Source organism: Rhinoderma darwinii, chromosome 7 (genome assembly GCF_050947455.1).
Source record: "Rhinoderma darwinii isolate aRhiDar2 chromosome 7, aRhiDar2.hap1, whole genome shotgun sequence".
Taxonomy (NCBI): Eukaryota; Metazoa; Chordata; class Amphibia; order Anura; family Rhinodermatidae; genus Rhinoderma; species Rhinoderma darwinii.
Window position 1 is genome coordinate 92,698,133 of NC_134693.1, and position 23,337 is coordinate 92,721,469.

Consider the following 23,337-nt stretch of genomic DNA (forward strand, 5'->3'; position numbering starts at 1 on the left):
GTGCTGACCAATAAGTGCTCTGAGAAGGCGGGACTTTCCAGGACTTGGGCCAATGGACTGAGACATTTCAGAAGCCTTGTTCGTAGTGGCAATGCAAGAGCGTACAGACACAACTGGTTGCAATGAATGTCAGATAGCGAGGAAGCCATATTGACAGCTTGTAGGACGCAATATATCAACAGCCATCTTGTGGAAAACGTAGGAAAAATGACAAACGCCATCTTTACTGTGGGAATATATGGTCTTTCCAGTGCAGGAATGGAATAAAAATGGCACAGTAATTCTTTACTACACAGTTCAACAGTTCAGGTTATCATTAACATGTTAATAAGGAAACACTAAAGTACAAACAACGTGCAATCACTTGGCCATTCGTTATTACAACAGAAAAACGGCCATGAATGTATAAGGTCATATTCACACGTGCTGTAATGAATGTAAACAGTATTTTATACCCCAGGAAAATATCACCCCACAATAATAATTGTAATGATTGTAAAATCCACAGCACGCTCATTATTGTAGCAGATTCAGCGCTGAAAAGCCGCAAATTAGCTCTATTGAACTACATTGGGATGCATGCAGAACTGCTGGCCAATCCGTGGGAGAAAACTCATACCTCCCAACTTTTGAATTCGGAAAAGAGGGCCATTTTAAGCCACGCCCCTAACCACGCCCAATATCCGGCATCAACACATCAAATCGCGGCCAGATCCTTCTGCAAATAACGCGCGCACATTCTCACTGCGGATCTCTAGACTGTCTGGATATCACAGATATTATGGATCAGGTTATGTCGTCTTTATGTTACTTTTCCTATCTTGTGCAGTGGCGGATTATCATTAGGGCGGTTCGGGCGGTACCTCATGCCTGGTGTGGCGTCGCTAGCACCGGAGAGGGCCCCAGGGCTAGCGGCAGCCACATTCACACATCAATGAAAAGTTACTATAGTAACTGGGGCCTATGTAATAAACTACACGGGCCCCTGTTACTATAGTAACTGACAGTACTTACCCTCCTCTTCCTGGAGCGCATCGGAGGTTCTGACGTCACAGAGCTGTGAGCAGCGCATAACGTCACAATGCTATGCACCGCGCACAGCATCCCGACAGTTGATGGAGTGAGGACCAGCGGCCGAAGAGGAGGTAAGTTTAATTTTATTGTCTTGCTGATTGGTTGGGGTCAGACACTCGGGACCCCCGCTAATCAGCTGTTTTGAAGGGGTTGTAGCTGCTCGTACAAGCGCTACTTCCCCTTCATTCCGGTCACTTTCTCACACTGAATCGCCGACACGGACGCTATTGATAGCCTATACTGAGGATAGGCCATCAATGTTTAGGGACTGGACAACCTTTAACTGGTTGCCGACACAGGACGAGTATGCTCGTCCTGAGCAGCGAGCACTTCGCGCATTAGGACGAGCATACTCGTCCTGTGTGACAGCCGTCTGTGCCGTCTCTGTGTGTGCGATCGAGAGCGGGGCAACGGCTGTAATACACAGCCACGGCCCCGCTCTGACAGCGGAGAGGAGAGAAACATCTTCTCTCCGCTGTTAACCCTTTGAACGCCGCGATGACAGCTGATCGCGGCGTTCAAGGAGGGGGGACTGCACATTGATCGCGTCACAGAAAATAACTGTGACGCGATCAAAGCCCACAACTCGTATGGCCAGACAGCCCAGGGTCCAGTGAAGGACCCCAGGGCTGTCTGAACATATTTCCTGTTGTTAGGGCATACTGAGGTATGCCCTAACAACTGCCTGTGTACGATCAGTAACAGGCTAATGTACTGGCATATAGATCTATGCCAGTACATTACAGTTACAAAATAAAAATCAAAATGATAAATCCCTTTATGGGATTAAAAAAAAAAGTTAAATGAATGTAAAAAAAAAATAATGGTAAATAAATAAATAAAAAGTAAATAAAATACACAGAAATACACATTTTTTATAATAAATCAACTTTTTAAAATATAAGTCCCAAAACATGAAATAATATAGACATATTTGGTATCGCCACGACCGTAACAACCTGTACAACAAATGTATACCATTATTTATGATGATCGGTGTATTGTGTAAAAAAATAAATATTAAAACTGCTGCACAACTGCTTTTTTTCTGCATTTTAATCTATTTAAAAATTTATAGAAATTAAACGATAATGTATTTGTACCAAAAAATGGTACGTACATAAAGTACAACTCGTCCCGCAAAAAACAAAGTCTCATACAACTACGTCGTACAAAAAATAAAAGCGTTATGAGCGTCGGGATGCAAAGAGGGAAATATAAAAAAAATTGCTCTGTCCTCAAGGCTAAAATTGGCCGTGTCCTTAAGGGGTTAAAGCCTACTATGTGTTAGGCTTAGATACAGGGCCCCAGCTTATACTGCATAAAAATACTGTCTGCTGGACCCATTATCACACATGCACATGGGCCCTGTATCTAAGGCCCTGTTCACATCACCGCTGCCCTTCCGTTGAGGGGTTCCGTCTGGTTAACCCCTCAACGGAAAGGCAAATGGAAACCTTAGCTTCCGTTTGCATCACAATTGATCTCAATGGTGATGGAAACTTTGCTAAGTATTTCGGGGGGATATTCATTTGTATCTATAGGGGGCTGTGTGTAACGCTCTCTACGGGGGGGGATGTGTGAAATCTACAGGGGGCTGTGTGTGGCGCTATGTATGGGGGGTGTAATATCCACAGGGGCTGTGTGTGGCACTATGCACAGGGGGCTGTGTGTGGCACTATGTACAGGGGGCTGTGTGTGGCGCTATCTAAGGGGTGTGTGTAATATCTACAGGGGCTGTGTGTGGCACTATGTACAGGGGGATGTGTGTGGCACTATGTACAGGGGGCTGTGTGTGGCGCTATCTATGGGGGGGGTGTAATATCTACAGGGGCTGTGTGTGGCACTATGTACAGGGGGTTGTGTGTGGCACTATGTACAGGGGGCTGTGTGTGGCACTATGTACAGGGGGCTGTTTGTGGCACTATGTACAGGGGGTTGTGTGTGGCACTATGTACAGGGGGCTGTGTGTGGCACTATGTACAGGGGGCTGTGCGTGGCACTATGTACAGGGGGCTGTGTGTGGCACTATGTACAGGGGCTGTGTGTGGCACTATGTACAAGGGGCTGTGTGTGGCACTATGTACAGGGGCTGTGTGTGGCACTATGTACAGGGGGCTGTGTGTGGCACTATGTGCAGGGGGCTGTGTGTGGCACTATGTACAGGGGGCTGTTTGTAGCACTATGTACAGGGGTCTGTGTGTATGTGGTGTTTTACAGTGTGTGGTATTATTATATTCAGGCGCGCAGTGTTTGGTGCTATTATATTTAGGGGTACAGTATGTGGCACCTTGATAACTTTATTTTCATTTCTAGGTGTGGAAATGTTGGAAAAGTGAGGAGTCGAAGACATCTGAGTGGCAAATTTTGCAGAAATCAGTCATGGCCGGGAGAAGTCGTCATGTGCTCTGGACCGGATGGAGAAGAAAAGAGGGAAAAAACTACTAGAATATGAGACGTCGTCACATGTGAGTCACTAGATTTATAGAGAATCTCTCACCTCTCCTGACATGTTTATTATAGGAAATCCTTGTATTTCACAAAAAGTCTTTCTTCAGTCCAGGACTGATAGACAATTCCCCTTGTCAGGAGGATGTGTCCCAGCACAGTGTTATCCTGTCAGTATGTAGGGACACAGCCCTGTGACAAGGGGAATACGTAACATCAATTTGTTAATGCTTGCCCAAAAAGGTAGTGTTAAAAATAGTCATGGCGCGGCAGGGCGGCGGAGCGCAAGGGGGGCCCAAGTTTGGGTAACAGCCCAGGGCCCATCGTCTAATTAATCCGCCACTGATCTTGGGTATAACATTTGCCCATCACGGCGGCAGTAGCTGCAGGACAAACCAAAAGGCTGAGAACAATGAAAGTCAAGAGGGAAACCCTGTGGTGGATGACTTTTCAATTGACAGGTAGCAGAGTTACATGATGGGGATTTTTTTTTCCATTTGTGTAACTCTGCTACCGGTCAATGGAAAAATCATCCACCAGAGCCCCCCTGTAGATCGCTCCACACACAGCCCCCCTGTACATAGCTCCACACACACAGCCCCCTGTACATAGCGCCAGATACAGCCCTCCTGTACCCTGTACATAGCTCCACACACAGCCCCCTGAAGATAGTTCCACACACAGCCCCCCTGTACATAGCTCCACACACAGCCCCCTGTAGATAGTGCAACACACAGCCCCCCTGTAAATAGCTCCAGATACAGCCCCCCTGTACATAGTGCCACACACAGCCCCCCTGTACATAGCGCCACACACAGCCCCCCTGTAGATTGCTCCACACACAGCCCCCCTGTACATAGCGCCAGACACAGCCGCCCTGTAGATAGTTCATGATACAGCCCCCCTGTAGATAGCTCCAGATACAGCCCCCCTGTAGATAGCTCCAGATACAGCCCCCTGTAGATCGTTCCAGATACAGCCCCCCTGTAGATAGCTCCAGATATAGCCCCCCTGTAGATAGCTCCAGATACAGCCCCCCTGTAGATAGCTCCAGATACAGCCCCCTGTAGATAGCTCCAGATACAGCCCCCCTGTACATAGCGCCAGATACAGCCCCCCTGTAGATAGCTCCAGACACAGCCCCCCTGTAGATAGCTCCAGACACAGCCCCCCCTGTAGATAGCGCCAGATACAGCCCCCTGTAGATAGCTCCACACACAGCCCCCCTGTAGATAGCTCCAGACACAGCCCCCCTGTAGATAGCTCCAGACACAGCCCCCCTGTAGGTAGCGCAATACACAGCCCATTCACACGACAGGGTTCGAGTGTCGGCCGATAAAAACGGTTTGCATCCGTTCCGATTCCGTTTTGGGCCGTGTTGCCGTTTTTAACGGCCGATTTTGACCCGTTTTGCATCCGTTTTTTTTCCGTGTCCGTTTTAAAATCGGATGAATTTCATTTAAATTTGTTGCCACACACAGCCCTCTGTAGATAATGCCACAGCCCCCTTGGTAGATAATGCCACACAGCCCCCCTGGTAGGTAATGCCACACAGCCCCCCTGGTAGGTAATGCCACCCAGCCCCCTGTAGGTAATGCCACCCAGCCCCCTGCAGGTAATGCCACCCAGCCCCCTGCAGGTAATGCCACCCAGCCCCCAGCAGGTAATGCCACCCAGCCCCCAGCAGGTAATGCCACCCAGCCCCCTGCAGGTAATGCCACCCAGCCCTCTGCAGGTAATGCCACCCAGCCCCTTGCAGGTAATGCCACCCAGCTCCCTGCAGGTAATGCCACCCAGCCCCCTGCAGGTAATGCCACCCAGCCCCTTGCAGGTAATGCCACCGAGCCCCCTGCAGGTAATGCCACCCAGCCCCCTGCAGGTAATGCCACCCAGTCCCTTGCAGGTAATGCCACCCAGCCCCTTGCAGGTAATGCCACTCAGCACCCTGCAGGTAATGCGACCCAGCCCCCTGCAGGTAATGCCACCCAGCCCCCAGCAGGTAATGCCACCCAGCCCCCTATATGTAATGCCACCCAGCCCTCTGCAGGTAAGGCCACCCATCCCCCTGCAGGTAATGCCACCCAGCCCCTGCAGGTAATGCCACCCTGCCCCCTGCAGGTAATGCCACCCAGCCCCCAGCAGGTAATGCCACCCAGCCCCCTGCAGGTAATGCCACCCAGCCCTCTGCAGGTAATGCCACCCAGCCCTCTGCAGGTAATGCCACCCAGCCCTCTGCAGGTAATGCCACCCTGCCCCCTGTATGTAATGCCACCCAGCTCCCTGTATGTAATGCCACCAAGTCCCCTGTAGGTAATGCCACCAAGTCCCCTGTAGGTAATGCCACACAGCCCCCTGTAGGTTGCACCCATCCCCCCCTTCCAGGAGAAGTCACTGACTTCAATGTCCATATATGGACAGTGTAGTCACTGACTTCTCCTGGAGAGGAATTCCCTGCCACAGGTCGGGCATTCCGCTTCAGATGTGAGTGACGTCACTGTGTCCATATATGGACAGTTTGGTCACTCACTTCTTCTGTAGCGGAATCCCCGGCCATAGAGTCGGGGATTCTGCTTCAGAAGTGAGTGACGTCTCTGTGTCCATATATGGACAGTGTAGTCACTCACTTCTCCTGTAGTGGAATCCCCAATCCCCAGCCGGGGATTGGAGATTCCGACTTCTACAGGGAGCGTAAAAAGACCCTCCTCCTCCTCACATGCACACTGCTCTGTGAGGAGGAGGAGAAGAGAGAGCGCGAGCGACGGAATACATGGCCATCACTCGGGACACATTCCGGTGATGGCCGTGTATTACCGAGCCCCATAGACTTCTATGGGAGCCGGGCGGCTGGGTAAACGGCCGAAAATAGGGCATGTCCCATTTTTTGACGGCCAGGTGTCCCGGGCCGTCAAAAAATCGGTCGTGTGAATAGCCCCATTAGGGGTCTATTGTTCCTACTGCAGCCGGGTGACGACCGATTTATGAACGGCGGTCACCTAGCCGGGAAACCCTGTCGTGTGAATAAGGGCTTAGGCCTTATTCACATGACAGGGTCCGAGTGTCGGCCTATAAAAATGGTCATTTTGCATCCGTTCCGATTCTGTTCCGGGCCGTGTTGCCGTTTTTAACGGCCGATTTTGACCCGTTTTTCATCCGTTGTTTCCTTGTCCGTTTTAAAATCGGATGAATTTCATTTAAATTTGTTGCCACACACTTCCCTCTGTAGATAATGCCACAGCCTCCCTGGAAGGTAATGCCACCCAGCCCCCTGTAGGTAATGCCACCCAGCCCCCTGTAGGTAATGCCACCCAGCCCCCTGTATATAATGCCACCCAGCCCCCTGTATGTAATGCCATCCAGCCCCCTGAAGGTAATGCCACTCAGCCCCCTGAAGGTAATGCCACCCAGCCCTTTGCAGGTAATGCCACCCAGCCCACTGTATGTAATGCCACCCAGCCCACTGCAGGTAATGCCACCTAGCCCCATGTATGTAATGCCACCCAGCCCCCTGAAGGTAATGCCACCCAGCCCCCTGAAGGTAATGCCACCCAGCCCCCTGTATGTAATGCCACCCAGCCCCATGCAGATAATGCCACCCAGCCCACTGTATGTAATGCCACCCTGCCCTCTGCAGGTAATGCCACCCAGCCCCCGACAGGTAATGCCACCCAGCCCCCTGTATGTAATGCCACCCAGCCCTCTGCAGGTAATGCCACCCAGCCCCCGGCAGGTAATGCCACCCAGCCCCCTGTATGTAATGCCACCCAGCCCTCTGCAGGTAATTCCACCCAGCCCTCTTCAGGTAATGCCACCCAGCCCCGGAAGGTAGATAAAGAAAGATCAGCAGCACAGGACAATTTCAGTTCTCTCGAACGGGTTCACGTCTCCCAGGCCACAGTCCAAGAGTGACCCCTCAGTCAGGATAGGAAGAAATTGAGACAGCACTCCAAAATATTCAAAAATAGAGATCCTTTATTCCACGTGTGCAACGTTTCAGCTCAGTGCGAGCCTTTCTCAAGCATAACAGTGTAACACTCAAAGCACATATATATGTACTACATAATCACAAAATCAATTACATACATATTATAAAATCGTGAAGACATGATACATCAAATATATATAACATTATATCAATGTAATCCCCTATGCATATATCAACACATACATAGGAAAGTACTTGTGAACAATTGAATGTGTACAATATAAACAGTGTGTTTATTATAATAAGGCCAATCAATCTCATGGGCTACATGTGTATAATAACATGTGAACAATGTCCAAAGACAGGTGAATGTTATAAAATTGAGTTTAAAAAAACATCTTACCCTCGCTGGATCGGCTGATGGTATTTAACACTCTCTACTGCGTAGATCTAAATGGTATGTAGTCCTATCACCTGTTGATGTGAGTCATCGCACATCGCGTCATATCACGCATGCGCATAGTCCACTCATAGCGAGAATCGCCATTTTGGAAGTGGGCTACTTGCCCTTACATTTTACATATAAATGACATCACATCCACTCAATTTCGAATGTGAATCACCGTGTATTTCACCAGTTCGCGCATGCGCAAAACTCACTGAAGATACTCTGCGCCATTTAGAAAGAGGGCAAAACCACATCATACGTTATAAGTCCATGTTGTCCTCTCATAAAACCAAGAATACATATGCAGGTACAGGCAGCAATATAAATAGCAATATATAGTGTATGGAGTGCCACTATACCTTGATATTAACCCCTTAAGGACAAAGCCTAGTTTTGGCCTTAAGGCTCAGAGCCCATTTTTCAAATCTGACATATTTCACTTTATGTGGTAATAACGTCGGAATGCTTAGACCTACGCAAGCGATTCTGAGACTGTTTTCTCGTGACACATTGGGCTTCATGTTCGTGGTAAAATTTGGTCGATATATTCAGTGTTTATTGGTGAAAAATTGCAAAATTTAGAGAAAATTTTGAAAAAATTGCATTTTTCAGAATTTAAATGCATCTGCTTGTAAAACAGACGGTTATACCACCCAAAATAGTTACTAGTTCACATTTCCCACATGTCTACTTTAGATTGGCATCGTTTTTTGAACATTCTTTTATTTTTCTTGGACGTTACAAGGCATAGAACATAAACAGCAATTTCTCATATTTTTAAGAAAATTTCAAAAGCCTTTTTTTTAAGGTACCTCTTGAGTTCTGAAGTGGCTTTGTGGGGCCTATGTATTAGAAACCCTGATAAAACACCCCATTTTAAAAACTAGACCCCTCAAAGTATTCAAAACAGCATTTAGAAAGTTTTTTAACCCTTCAGGCATTTCACAGGAATTAAAGCAAAGTGGAGGTGAAATTTGCAAATTTCATTTTTCTTGCTGAATTTCAATTTTATTCATTTTTTTTTCTGTAACACAGAAGGTTTTACCAGAGAAACACTACCTACTAAATATGTATTGTCCAGATTCTGCAGTTTTTAGAAATGTCCCACATGTGGCCCTACTGCGCTCGTGGACTAAAACACAAGCCCTAGAAGCAAAGAAGCACCTAGTGCATTTTGAGTCCTCTTTTTTATTAGAATATATTTTAGGCAGCATGCCAGGTTTGAAGAGGTGTTGAGGTGTCAAAACAGTAGGACTCCCCCAATAGTGACCCCATTTTGGAAACTACACCCCTCAAGGAATTCATTTAGGGTTGTTGTTACCATTTTGACCGCACAGTTTCTTCACAGCACGTATTTGAATTGGGCTCTGAAATGAAAAAAATTTCATTTTTTCCAATAAAATGTCATTTGTGATCAAAATTTCTTATTTTCACAGGGAACAAAATACCCCATTTTGTTGCCCAATTTGTTCTTAGTGTGGCAATACCCCATTTGTGGTGATAAACTGGCGTTTGGGCCCATGAGAGGGCTCAGAAGGAAAGGAGCGCTATATGTTTGTTGGAGTCCAGATTTTGTTGGATTGGTTTTCGGGTGCCATGTCGCATTTGCAGAGCCTCAGAGGTATCAAAGCAATGGAAACCCACCAAAAGTGACCCCATTTTGGAAACTACACCCCTCAAGGAATTCATTTATGGTTGTTGTTAGCATTTTGACCACACAGTTTTTTCACAGCACCTATTTCAATTGGGCTGTGACATAAAAAAAATGACATTTTTTCCAATAAGATGTAATTTTTTACCAAAATTTCTTATTTTCACAGGGAACAAAATACTCAATTTTGTTGCCCAATTTCTCCTGAGTGCATGAATACCCCATTTGTGGCAATAAACTGCCGTTTGGGCCCATGGGAGGCCTCAGAAGGGAAGGAGCGCTGTGTGTTCTTTGGAGTACAGATTTTGCTGGTTTGGTTTTCGGGTGCCATGTCGCATTTTCAGAGCCCCAGAGGTATCAAAGCAATGGAAACCCACCAGAAGTGACCCCATTTTGTAAACTACACCCCTCAAGGAATTCATTTATGGGTAATGTGACCATTTAGACTCCATAGTTTCTTCACAGAACTTATTTGAATTGGGCTGGGAATTAAAAAAATATATATTTTTTCCAATAATATGTCATTTTAGCTCAAAAATTCTTATTTTCACAAGAAATAAAATACTCCATTTTGTTGCCCAATTTGTCCTGAGTGCGGCAATACCCCATTTGTGGTGATAAACTGCCGTTTGGGCCCATGGGAGGGCTCAGAAGGAAAGGAGCGCTGTGTGTTCTTTGGAGTACAGATTTTGCTGGATTGGTTTTCGGGTGCCATGTCGCATTTGCAGAGCCCCAGAGGTATCAAAGCAATAGAAACCAACCACAAATGACCCCATTTTGGAAACTACACCCCTCAAGGAATTCATTTATGGGTGTTGTGACCATTTTGACCCCATAGTTTTTTCACAGAACTTATTTGAATTGGGCTGGGAATGAAAACAAAATTATTTTTTTCAAATAATATGTAGTTTTGGCTGAAAATTTCGTATTTTCACAAGAAACAAAATACCCCATTCAGTTGCGCAATTTGTTCTGAGTGCCGCAATACCCCATTTGTTGTGATAAACTGCCGTTTGGGCCCATGGGAGGGCTCAGAAGGAAAGGACCACCATTTGGCCCACTGGGGATTTTCTAGTGCGAAGTCATGTATGCAGAAGCCCCTGAGGTACCAGTACAGTTGAAACCCGCAAGAATTGACCCCGTTTTAAAAACTACACCCTTAAGGCATTCATCTAGAGGTGTAGTGAGCATTTTGACCGGAGACCTACACCCCATAAACTGTAATGTGGGTTCTCCCGGGTATGGCAATACCCTACATGTGGCTGTTATCAGCTGCCTGGACACACAGCAGGGCCCAGAGGGGAAAGACGAGGGGGGATAAGCTGTGCGGAGTGCATCAGGGTAAGTAAAATTGGGGTAAATTATAAACCAAGGGATGTATGATAAATTTTAAAACACTTTCATACAGAGCTCTGGTTATTCGGGACACGTGTCACATTGATATATTGTGTCATCCATTATCGCCCTCTTATAGCAGACTTTGCACCTCTTTTGACTTTTTCCCTTCTTGCCAGTTTGGGGAACTTCTCCTGGAAAGTGTTGCCCTGGTACGATGCGTGTGGGCTCGCTTCCAGAAGTACTGGGTGCCCCCCCCTTCTTGGTCCCTAAAGATTAGATTCTTGATAATCACCTCTTGAAATTCCAGGAAAGTTCCCGTCTGGCCTGCACATCGACGTAGCATGTACGCATTGTACAATGCCATCTGTATGATGTGCCCGGCCAGCTTCTTATACCACACCGCATGGAGCTGTAGGGCTTCAGGGCTTGATCTTACAAGTCCATCCCTCCCATGTACCTATTGTAGTCCAGGATGCAGTCTGGTTTGGGGGTGACCTTTCCTTCATATATCCTAAACCTGTAGGTATACCCTGATGCACTCTCACAGCTTATACATCTTCACCCCATACCTTGCCCTCTTACCCGGCAGGTACTCGCGGAATTGAACCCTCCCTTTAAAATGTACCAGGGACTCATCAATAGAAATACACTTCTCGGGGGTGTATGCTTGGGAAAACCGGGCACTGGAACGGTCTAATAGGGGTCTCCGTTTATACAAACGGTCAAAACTGGGGTCATCTCGGGGTGGGCACGGCTCATTATCAGTATAATGTAAGAAGCGAAGTATTGCCTCATTTATTTATTTTTTTAGGTTCCAGTTCAGTTCTGAAGTTGCTTTGAAGGGGCCCATATATTAGAAACCCCTATCAAATACCCAATTTAGAAACTAGACCCCTCAAAGTATTCACAACAGCATTTAGAAAGTTTATGAACCCTTTAGGTGTTTCACAAAAATGTAGAGCAAAGTAGAGGTGAAATTTACATTTTTTTTTTGTCAGAAAATCCTCTTTATACCATTTTTTTATAACACAAAAGGATTTATCAGTGAAACGCAAATTAATACTTATTGCCCAGATTCTGCAGTTTTGAGAAATATCCCACATGTGGCCCTAGTGCGTTAATGGACTGAAGCACCGGCCTCCGAAACAAAGGAGCACCTAGTGGATTTTGAAGCCTCTTTTTTATTAGGCACCATGTCCGGTTTGAAGAGGTCTTGTGGTGCCAAAACATTGGGAACAGCCCAAAAGTGACCCCAATTTGGAAACTAGACCCCTTGAGGAATCCATTGTAGTTTTCTTGGGGTGCATGCGGCTTTTTGATCAGTTTTTATTCTATTTTTAGGTGGCGTGGTGACTAAAAAACAGCTGTGTGTTCTTTGGAGTACAGATTTTGCTGGATTGGTTTTCGGGTGCCATGTCGCATTTGCAGAGCCCCAGAGGTATCAAAGCAATAGAAACCAACCACAAATGACCCCATTTTGAAAACTACACCCCTCAAGGAATTCATTTATGGGTGTTGTGACCATTTTGACCCCATAGTTTTTTCACAGAACTTATTTGAATTGGGCTGGGAATGAAAACAAAATTATTTTTTTCAAATAATATGTAGTTTTGGCTGAAAATTTCGTATTTTCACAAGAAACAAAATACCCCATTCAGTTGCGCAATTTGTTCTGAGTGCCGCAATACCCCATTTGTTGTGATAAACTGCCGTTTGGGCCCATGGGAGGGCTCAGAAGGAAAGGACCACCATTTGGCCTACTGGGGATTTTCTAGTGCGAAGTCATGTATGCAGAAGCCCCTGAGGTACCAGTACAGTTGAAACCCGCAAGAAGTGACCCCGTTTTAAAAACTACACCCTTAAGGCATTCATCTAGAGGTGTAGTGAGCATTTTGACCGGAGACCTACACCCCATAAACTGTAATGTGGGTTCTCCCGGGTATGGCAATACCCTACATGTGGCTGTTATCAGCTGCCTGGACACACAGCAGGGCCCAGAGGGGAAAGACGAGGGGGGATAAGCTGTGCGGAGTGCATCAGGGTAAGTAAAATTGGGGTAAATTATAAACCAAGGGATGTATGATAAATTTTAAAACACTTTCATACAGAGCTCTGGTTATTCGGGACACGTGTCACATTGATTTATTGTGTCATCCATTATCGCCCTCTTATAGCAGACTTTGCACCTCTTTTGACTTTTTCCCTTCTTGCCAGTTTGGGGAACTTCTCCTGGAAAGTGTTGCCCTGGTACGATGCGTGTGGGCTCGCTTCCAGAAGTACTGGGTGCCCCCCCTTCTTGGTCCCTAAAGATTAGATTCTTGATAATCACCTCTTGAAATTCCAGGAAAGTTCCCGTCTGGCCTGCACATCGACGTAGCATGTACGCATTGTACAATGCCATCTGTATGATGTGCCCGGCCAGCTTCTTATACCACACCGCATGGAGCTGTAGGGCTTCAGGGCTTGATCTTACAAGTCCATCCCTCCCATGTACCTATTGTAGTCCAGGATGCAGTCTGGTTTGGGGGTGGCCTTTCCTTCATATATCCTAAACCTGTAGGTATACCCTGATGCACTCTCACAGCTTATACATCTTCACGCCATACCTTGCCCTCTTACCCGGCAGGTACTCGCGGAAATGAACCCTCCCTTTAAAATGTACCAGGGACTCATCAATAGAAATACACTTCTCGGGGGTGTATGCTTGGGAAAACCGGGCACTGGAACGGTCTAATAGGGGTCTCCGTTTATACAAACGGTCAAAACTGGGGTCATCTCGGGGTGGGCACGGCTCATTATCAGTATAATGTAAGAAGCGAAGTATTGCCTCATTTATTTATTTTTTTAGGTTCCAGTTCAGTTCTGAAGTTGCTTTGAGGGGCCCATATATTAGAAACCCCTATCAAATACCCCATTTTAGAAACTAGACCCCTCAAAGTATTCACAACAGCATTTAGAAAGTTTATGAACCCTTTAGGTGTTTCACAAAAATTTAGAGCAAAGTAGAGGTGAAATTTACATTTTTTTTTGTCAGAAAATCCTCTTTATACCATTTTTTTATAACACAAAAAGATTTATCAGTGAAACGCAAATTAATACTTATTGCCCAGATTCTGCAGTTTTGAGAAATATCCCACATGTGGCCCTAGTGCGGTAATGGACTGAAGCACCGGCCTCCGAAGCAAAGGAGCACCTAGTGGATTTTGAAGCCTCTTTTTTATTAGGCACCATGTCCGGTTTGAAGAGGTCTTGTGGTGCCAAAACATTGGGAACAGTCCAAAAGTGACCCCAATTTGGAAACTAGACCCCTTGAGGAATCCATTGTAGTTTTCTTGGGGTGCATGCGGCTTTTTGATCAGTTTTTATTCTATTTTTAGGTGGCGTGGTGACTAAAAAACAGCAATTCTACTATTGTTTTTTTTTTTCGTTTTTTTTTACAGCGTTCACCGTGCGCTATAAATGACATATTCACTTTATTCTGCGGGGCGATACGATTACGGCGATACCCTATGTTTATAGTTTTTTTTTATGTCTTATGGCGTTTGCACAATAAAATACGTTTTGTAAACAATCATTCACTTTTTGTGTTACCTTATTCTAAGAGCCAGTACTTTTTTATTTTTCAATCAATAAAGTCGTGCGAGGACTTATTTTTTGCGTAACGAACTGTAGTTTCGATCAGTACCATTTTTAGGTACATGCGACTTTTTTATCTCTTTTTATTCCATTTTTTGGGAGGTGAAGTGACCAAAGAATTGTGATTGTGGTTCGGTTTATTATTATTTTATTTTACGGCGTTCACCGTGCGGGATAAATAATGAAATAATTTTGTAGTTCAGGCCGTTACGGACGCGTCGATACCAATTATGTATAGTTTATTTGTTTGTTTATATATTTTTATTAATAATAAAGGACTGATAAGGGAAAAAGGGGGATTTTTACTTTTATTACTTTTAAATCTTTTATTTTCTTATTTTTACACATCTTTTTTTAACTTTTTTTTAACTTTATTACTTTGTCCCACTAGGAGACATGAGGGCAGGAGGCCCTGATCGCTATTCTAATACACTGCACTACATGCGTAGTACAGTGTATTAGAACTGTCAGCTACTCACTGACAGCAAGCATAGTGGGTCCTGACGTTGTCAGGACCCACTAGGCTTCCGTCTATGGCATAGCCGGACGCCATTGTTTGGTGTCCGGTTGCCATAGTCACCATCGCCGGCCGCTATCGCGTAGCAGGCCGGCGATGGCAGCTTAACCCCTAAAAAGCCGCGATCTCTATAGAACGCGGCTTTTAAGGGGTTAATCAGCGGGGACACAGCGATCGGTCCCCGCTGTAGGAGCTGTGACAGCTGCTGAACAAGACAGCAGCGTCACAGCTCCTGTATGTGTCGGGAGGACGGCCGAAACAGCCGTTACTCCCGAGACGTACTATTACGGCATGGAGCGCGAACGATACAGCTGCCATGACGTAATAGTACGTCAAGGAGCGGGAAGGGGTTAAGGAGACAAAATATTATGTCTCTATACTAATGTTTGTAATAAATGATAGATCCCAATACCCCATAGAAAATATAGGGATAGGAATTTCATCATACAAGGATTGAATAGCCGCATCACAAAGAGAATTGTATTAAATTGGAGGTAGAACATGGACAAATATACAATACGAAAGGAATATATATTTTTAGAATAGGGTACATAGAACATAGGAGCAGTGTATACGTATAGCTTCAACCGATCCTTGAGGCCAAACTTTGAGAGAAAATATCTAAAAAAGAGGAAAAAAATATATTAAGTATTTTAGATTGTATACAGTATTTTGCTGTTTATAGAATATTAACAATATATCTAAACCACTACAGTATAGATAATGTATATAGAAAATATATTATAAAAATATATAAATTCATAGTACAAAAATAGTCAAACTGTTATCAATTTCCTAACCACAGAGATGGAGGAGCAATGCAGGGAAGATGGTAAACCCACGGGCAGACGTTCATATCGAAGTGTAACGCTGGGCTATCTAGAAAAGCTGGGGAAAATCTTGAAGTCTACATTAAGACCTCTAGGGGATAGGGTGTCAAGTTTAAAAATCCACTCGAGCTCCAGCCGTTTCAATTTTGAGATCCTATCACCACCACGTCTGTGACGCGGTACATGATCTACGATGTATAATTTAAAATCATTCTCCCCATGGTTTTTTTCACCAAAGTGTTTGGGTAAAGGTAGGTCAATTTTCTTAGTGCGAATTGTGGACTTGTGATTATTTATTCGTTTTCTGCAATCCAAAGTAGTCTCACCTACATATAATAGATTGCAGGGACATTGTATGATGTATATTACATGGTCCGATTTACATGTTAAATGATGTCTGATTTTATGTATTGTACCTTTAACAGGATGAGTGAAAACCTCCCCCCTGACTATATTTTTACAGTTGTTACACCCCAAACAGGGAAAACAGCCAAATTTTTTAGGGGCCAATACAGACTGGTAATTTCTAGTCATGGATCCCACATCAGCATGAACCAATCGATCTCTCAAATTTTTGGTCCTGCGATAGGCCATACGTGGTGGAGCCTCAAATTCCGGGATTTTACTAAACGAACTCCTTAATATCCCACATGCTTTTTTAATAATTCTAGCAATATCATTGCTCTTGTGGGAATACGTGGACACCAATGTCAATCTTTGGGAAGATGATTGTTTCCTATTCCTCAAAAGGTCATGTCTCAGAATACCATCAACTTTCAATCTTTTATTTTCCAATAATTTTCTTGGATAGCCACGGTTCCTGAATTTTTGAGACATGTCCCCCAACCTGACGTCGAGAGTTGGAGGATCCTGCACAATCCTCTTCACTCTCAACATCTGGCTGTAGAGGAGAGAGGCAATCATAGGGTGAGGATGACAGCTCTCAAACCTCAACAGATTGTTGTGATCTGTTGGTTTGCTATATAAATCAGTAACAAGTTTATTTTCATGAATATAAACCCTAGTGTCAAGAAAATTTAGGGATGTAACTGACGAATCCATAGTGAATTTGATATCGTCATCAATATTATTCAGAAAGGCAAAGAAACACTCCAACTCAATTTGAGAGCCTGTCCAAATGACGAAGACGTCGTCTATGAATCTTCACTACCTCAAAACCTTAGTGAAGTGGGGAGAGACATAGACGGCGCCTTCCTCTAGGGCCGCCATAAACATATTTGCGTATGTGGGAGCCACGTTAGATCCCATGGCTGTACCTCTTCTTTGAGCATAGAAGGAATCACCAAATAGAAAGTAATTCTCTGTGAGGACTATCTCCAACAGGCACATGAGTAAATTAATACATTCATGGGTGTAATTTGACTGCTGTAAAGCTTCAGACACAGTATGAAGACCCCTGGTATGGTTAATAGAAGTATAGAGACTGCATACATCGAATGAAACGAGTATGCAGTCTCCCTCTAATTGTACCTCATCCAATTTAGTCAAGAAATCAGTAGTGTCCTGAATATAGGACTTAGCATTGATAGCAAAATTTCGCAACATTTTATCCAAAAAGATAGCTATCGGTGAAAAAATGCTTGAGAAAGGCTCGCACTGAGCTGAAACGTTGCACACGTGGAATAAAGGATCTCTATTTTTGAATATTTTGGAGTGCAGCCCCGGAAGGTAATGCCACCCAGCCCCCTGTATGTAATGCCACCCAGCCCCCTGCAGGTAATGCTACCCAGCCCCCTGTAGGTAATGCCACACAGCTCCCTGTATGTAATGCCACCAAGTCCCCTGTAGGTAATGCCACCCAGCCCCCTGTAAGTTGCACCCATCCCCCCCCCCCTTCCAGGAGAAGTCATTGACTTCAATGTCCATATATGGACAGTGTAGTCACTGACTTCTCCTGGAGAGGAATTCCTGGCCACAGGGTCAGGGATTCCGCTTCAGAAGTGAGTGACGTCACTGTGTCCATATATGGACAGTTTGGTCACTCACTTCTTCTGTAGCGGAATCCCCGGCCACAGGGTCGGGGATTCCGCTTCAGAAGTGAGTGACGTTGCTGTGTCCATATATGGACAGTGTAGTCACTCACTTCTTCTGTAGCGGAATCCCCGGCCGGGGATTGGGGATTCCGACTCCTACAGGGAGCAAAAAAAGACCCTCCTCCTCCTCCTCACATGCACTTTGCTTTCACTCACCGCCAGAAGAAGGCAGGAGTCTTGCAGCAGCGTTCTCACTGGTGTCGATGCAAGCCCGGGAGTGGACCAGTCCAGTCACCTGACCGGTGAGGTCAGATGACAGGTCAGGGGAACACCGCCGCAAAACTCCTGCCTTCTTCTGATCGCTGCTGCAGTCAGCAGCGATCAGCTGTTTTGATGCAGCGCCCAGCGGGACATTTTGAAGACCGGGCGGGACGGCGGGACACTGGTGAGAAACCGGGACTGTCCCGCCGGAATCGGGACGGTTCGGAGGTATGGAAAACTGAGTGTCAACTGCTGCCATGGATTTGTAAAAGAATCCATGGTGGATTTGACTATGGCAAGTCGGTACCATGTGAACATTGCTAAAGTAATGCTTCCATAATATAGTGTTATTAGAATGGCTTCAATTGGCAGCAGGAGAATTCCACTAATACACATGTAGGCCGAGTTGTTACCACAGCGGCTACAAGTCACATTGTTGTAAATAAATTTTTCCAAAACACAGTGGAACGAAAGGGCCCCTTGTGCATCCAGGCACATCGACGTACATATGACTATGTAAGAGGGGTAACCACCAGGGTTAAATTATGAGGAGCATTAAAAGGGGTTTTCCCAAATTCATAAATTATCATCCTATTCACGGGATAGGTTATAATTTTATGATCGCCAAGGGCTCCACCACTGGGACCCCATCGATTGTGAGAACGGTGGTCTCTAACTCCCAGATCCACCTTACTGCTCGACCGCAATAATGAGGAGCTTGAATAGAGCGCCGGTTGTGGATGTGCCCGATGCTCCATTCACAGTCTATGAGAAAGACGGAAACAGCCGAGCGCTGTACTCTGTTTTTTCCGTCATTCCCATAGACATTGAATGGTGAGGTATTGCACATGCTTGACCGAAAGGCTCAATTCAATGTCATCCTTACTGCGGTTAAGCAGTGAGGAAGATCTGGGCGTTTGGGCGCCCTGTTCTCACGATTGGTGGGGGTTCTTACGGTGGTGCCCCTAGTGATCAGAAAGTTATCACCTAGCCTGTGGATTGGTGTTCATGTATAATTTTGGGACTATCCCTTTAATTGTGTGTGCTTTTCTACGTTTATGTGCCGATAATTTTCCCAGGGGCAAAAAGCTTTATCATGGGTAAATCCTTTATTGATAGCCAGCTTGGGACGCCATGGTCCATGTGATCATGTGCACAGAGATGGGGTACATTTCTGCTGTCTGAGTTATGGGAGTTGGGCACAGTGCTGTCTACTTTGCCAGGAACATGCTTAACGCCTTCCCGACCACCCCACGTAGATTAACAGGCTGCAGAGCTGGTCCTTGTGCCTGCAGCCCGTTAATCTACGTGTGCTCCTAACAGAGCACACAGACGCTCCCCTCAGCCCAGTATCTCCGAGTACATGCTGCTACCGTGTTTCCCCGTGTTTCCCCGAAAGTAAGACAGTGTCTTACTTTCTTTTTATCCCCAAAAGCCCCACTATGTCTTACTTTCGGGGTATGTCTTATATTGGGAAAAAATTGTCGAATTTTTTGCACTTTACTTTATTATTTATTATTTTTTTATTACTATGGTCTGTCCCTCAAAGGTCAAAAAAGACCTTTGGGGAACTTTATATATATTTTTTTCTTTCTTTTACACCATCTTTTCCCCTGTAACTGGAGCTGCACAGCAGCCCCAGTTACAGGGGAAATCAGCCCTCTCATAGTGACGATTGTCACTAATAGGGCTGTGCTGGGTCTTGTTAGACCCAGCAGCAGTCTGTCACTAACGGGACCCGGCGATCATGTGACCTGTCACATGATCACCGGGAGGAATAGAGACAGCGCCGCTGCTGCTGTCTCTATTCCTATACACAGCGTTCATTGAACGCTGTGTAAAAACACATCGGAGAAGACAGAAGCAGCTAAAGCTGCTCCTATCCTCTCCTCAGGGTCCCCGGCAGTCACTGACAGCCGGAGACCCGACATTCAGCTGCCCGATCGCGCGGGCAGCAAGTTAAAACCCGAGCCGTAAAAAGTCTATGGCTCGGGTTTTAAGGAGGAGGCGGCATTGACAAGTGCTGGGGCCGGCGCGGTGACGTATGGAGAGGGGGGCGGCGCGGAAGTGGGCAGGAGGCGGCAATACCCCCGTGTTTCCCCGAAAGTAAGACATATGTCTTACTTTCGGGGTACGGCTTATATTAGCCGACCCCCCTGAAACCCCCGATACGTCTTACAATATTAAAAATTGGGATGCTTCCCATGTTTGAATTGCGTGAATTGCAACATCATGGTGAAGGGCAATATATTTAGACACCCGACGAATGGGAAAATATTCCATATTAAACAATTTCTAACTTGTGCATCAACATTCGTTGTATATGTACTACAGTGTCCATGTAAGTTGCTATATGTGGGTGAAACCACACAGGAATGCCGCTTACGTATTAATAAGCATAGATCCACTATTAAAACCAACAAACTGGATCTTCCAGTCCCAGCACACTTTTCTTTAGCGGGACACAGGGTCAGCGATCTGAGATTTTGGATCATTGACCATGTGCCCCTACATAGGAGGGGCGGCGATAGAATTGCCAAATTAAAACGTAAAGAACTGGAGTGGATTCATAGATTAGATTGTTTACATCCAAGGGGGTTGAATGTTGATTTTAAAGTTGGGGTGGTTCTCAACTAAATGGGTACAGTGATTGTGTTTTTTCTCTGTTGTGCCATGCATGGTCTTTCACTGTCGTTTGCTACTATATATGTATCTGTGAACACATTCAATAGGACGACATTGTCATTGCAATATAAAATAATAAATTTTATTAACATATGCATAAATTATCAAAAATTTTTTGTCATTTTTTCAGATTCCGACATTGGGCTGGATTCTTTCCTCTGGGTTTTGGAGTCCTTATAGAACTGTTTTCATCATCTATATGCGGCCATTTACATCTGGTCAACTTGGTCCGTTTTTTTGTTTCAACAATGGGGGCAATATAATATGACTTTTTGACATCCTTCCAGGGATAGCTACCATGGTAGTGGGCTTATAGTATATTTAGGGGAGTATCTACATGTGTACACACATTGTGATATTATTACATTGTTCATTTTATATTTTGAGGCGTTATGCCTCTAATATTTATACATTTAGATGGACACATATTTATTGCATATATACAACACAATACAGTATAAGCATTCTTTTACAATGTGTGTTGCTGCTGATTAACTCCCCCATTTTAACATTTTCGGACTATGTATCCGGGTGTATACCTAATAAATATACATAAACAATATATGGCCATATTATTAATCCCATACTAAATGTTTATTGCTGATAAAATCCTCTGTTTGAAACATTTTTCTGACCTGTTGTTCCATTCTAGTTTCGTTCCTGGACGTGATATGTTTTTCCAGGGTGTAAAATGGCCGCCGCGTACTGGAATTCATACTGCGCATGCGCGAAATTATGATAGCAAATCCTGGCCAAGATGGCTGCCGTGCTATCGAATGCGCATGCGCGGGAATAGCCACCCGCGATCCCGCGGGATTTCGCTATGCATTGCAAACAGGTATGATAGTCTCATTACACAGGTGTGCAATACATTTGTACACATACTGGACAGCTGAGACCTAGAGGAACGAGCCCTGGTTTCGGTTTTCTGCTATTGACAACTTTGAATGTTTTTATTATATACATCTGGGTGAGTCATTATGTCATTAACACTTTAATGTACCTAGGACTGTCTTTTTTCTGTACCAGTCCCTTATCTATCACTTTGTATATTCACATGTACACTGGCATTCATATTTATCTTTTAATATTGTATTTTGTTTTTTGTATCATCTATTTTATATTGGATTTTGTCTTAATCACTGTTTAATTTCAATTGGGCTTTGCAAGCCTTTATATACTTATGACTTGATGTGTGTTTTTATGCTTGAAAAAAGTCCAGTTGGACTGAAACGTCGCATGGGTGAATAAATAGCTCTTGCTCTTTTTGGAAGTGCTGCCTCTGTCCATTTTTTGTCTGCGTTATAGCAACATCGTCACCCCGCTACGCGATTGTGGGGGCCGATTGTTGCGTGGGGGGGATTGCTATGGCAACCAGAAGCCTAACAAAGGCTTTGGGTCTGCCATCTATTAAATGCGATTATGTCCTGCCAGGTATAATACCATAAGAATTGCAGGGTATTATAACAATGATCCAACAATTGGATCTTCAAGTCCATAGAAGGACTAAAAAAATAAAAAATTAAAAAAAGTTGCAAAAAATGTACAAAAGTAAAATGTCTAAATAATAAAATTTAAAAATTGACTTTTTCCCCTTATAAAGTCCTTTATTATTAGAAAAAAGTGAAAAAAATAAATAAACTATTCATAATTGGTATTGCTGCGTCCGTAACGGCCTGAACTATAAACATATCATTTATCCCACACGGTGACCACCATAAAAAAATAATTAAAAAACAATATCGGAATCGCTATTTTTACTCACTTCAGCTACCAAATAAATTTCATAAATAGAGATCAAAGAGACGCATGTACCCAAAAATTGTACCGATAAAAACTACAGTTTGTTCCGCAAACAACAAGCCCTCACACAGCTTTCCTGATACAGAAATAATAAAGTTGTGGCTCTTAGGCTATGTCTCTGCTGCTGACCATATGATTGAGCCTGTTATTTTGGCTTGAAGGGCCCATTTTAAAGACATATCTAAATAAACTTATTTTAATCGTTAAGCTCAGGCAGTAATATTTACAATTTAACGGAACGAAAACCTAGTTATTAGAGTGAAAATACTATATCACTCTTAGAATATGGCGACACAAAAACGAAATTATTTTTATAAAACCGTGATTTTATCGTGCAGACACAATAAAACATAAAAAACCTATATACAGATGGTATCCCCGTAATCGCATCGACCCACAGAATAAATTAAATATGTCATTTATAGCGCACGGTGAACGCCGTAAAAAAAGAATAAAAAACAATAGAAGTTTTGGCAGCCTAATTCCACTAAATTCAGCAAAGGGATCAAAATGCTCACTATACGCCTAGACAAATTCTTTTTAGGGCTGTAGTTTCCCAAATGGGGTCACTTCTGGGGGTTGTCCACTGTTTTGGTCCCTCAGGGGCTTTGCAAATGCGACATGACACGCGAAAACCAATTGAGTAAACTTGATCTCCAAAAGCCAAATAGCGCTCCTTCGCTTCTGAGCCCTGCTGTGCGTCCAAACAGCCGTTTAATACCACATATTG

General features: G+C 44.5%; 1 long non-coding RNA gene across 1 annotated transcript; it reads left to right on the forward strand.

Moving 5' to 3' along the window:
- The first annotated feature begins 65 nt into the window (after positions 1 to 65).
- On the forward strand, positions 66 to 21,923 carry LOC142657267 (uncharacterized). Its single transcript, XR_012849866.1, has 3 exons — positions 66 to 198; positions 3,391 to 3,542; positions 20,935 to 21,923. It is a non-coding gene; the product is annotated as an uncharacterized LOC142657267 (long non-coding RNA).
- The last annotated feature ends 1,414 nt before the right edge of the window (positions 21,924 to 23,337 follow it).